This window comes from Pundamilia nyererei, unplaced genomic scaffold, assembly GCF_000239375.1.
Source record: "Pundamilia nyererei isolate P.nyererei 1_Seehausen unplaced genomic scaffold, PunNye1.0 scaffold00154, whole genome shotgun sequence".
Lineage (NCBI taxonomy): Eukaryota > Metazoa > Chordata > Actinopteri > Cichliformes > Cichlidae > Pundamilia > Pundamilia nyererei.
The window spans coordinates 1,063,024-1,064,071 of NW_005187555.1; positions in this window are offsets into that span (position 1 = coordinate 1,063,024).

A 1,048-nucleotide genomic window follows, 5' to 3' on the forward strand; every position below is an offset into this window, starting at 1 on the left:
ATGTAACCACCTGCATGAGTGTTTGGGGGGAAAAGGCTTTGATTTTGCCACCATAACAAAATTTCTCTAGATCCGCCCCTGGACTGTATATAAAAGATGGACGTCACACCATGACGTCAACCGTGGGTTTGATGCCAGGAGGAGAGCTCCGTCAGTTTCAGGGACCTCGTTCAGTCAAATATGTGAAACGTATGTGTGGAACCCAGCAGCTCCACGCTGACGCGGCGTAAAGGTGAGGGTTGGCTGTTACAGCCCATCTGTTTTTACCGTCGGCCTCATTTTCAGCATAAACTGCGTAACAGTGAAGCGTCTGAAACACGACTTATAATCCAAACCTGCAGGTTCCTGCTTCCTGTCCTCACACAGTAAAAACAACACTTTTTAATCAATGCTGATCTTTATTTCCTCCAGGAGACAAACGGCAAACAAAAGGCATGTTTTACGTTTTCTATAGAAAACCTGACAGTGCCACAGAGATCACATGACCTGCAGCCTCTAACACTGAAAAGCTGGAGACAGAAATGTGCTTCAACGTTAGTGTGGTCGTCAGGCGGCGACATACATTTGAGAACATCCCCGACATCAAACCCTCGACGCGTTTCAGTTTCACTTTTCAAACACGATTCAAGTCGTTATTGTTCCTCCTTCAGCAAGTTCACACAAAACGACAGAGAAAAGAGCGAAACATGAACAGAGTTTTTAAAACAATCAGAACAGCTCCGCCCCCCTCAAGCGAGGACGCTAGACTCATCAAGATAACGTCACGGTTAGTAGAAACACACGAAACACCTGCAGGCCGACAAAAGTCCTCTCATCATTGGAATGGACCTGTCTCTCTGTTATTATTAACGGTAAGGTCATGTAAATGACCGTGTCTTGTGACAGACTGACCTCTCACCGAGCAGCAGACGCTTCCTCGTCCTGTCACACAGATGTAAACACACATTTGGTTCCTCGTCAATAACAAGTTAAGAGGCTTAAACGGCCGGCCGAATAAATCTGTGTAGATGACAGCAGCGCAGACTCAGCAGGTCGGGGTTACCACCCC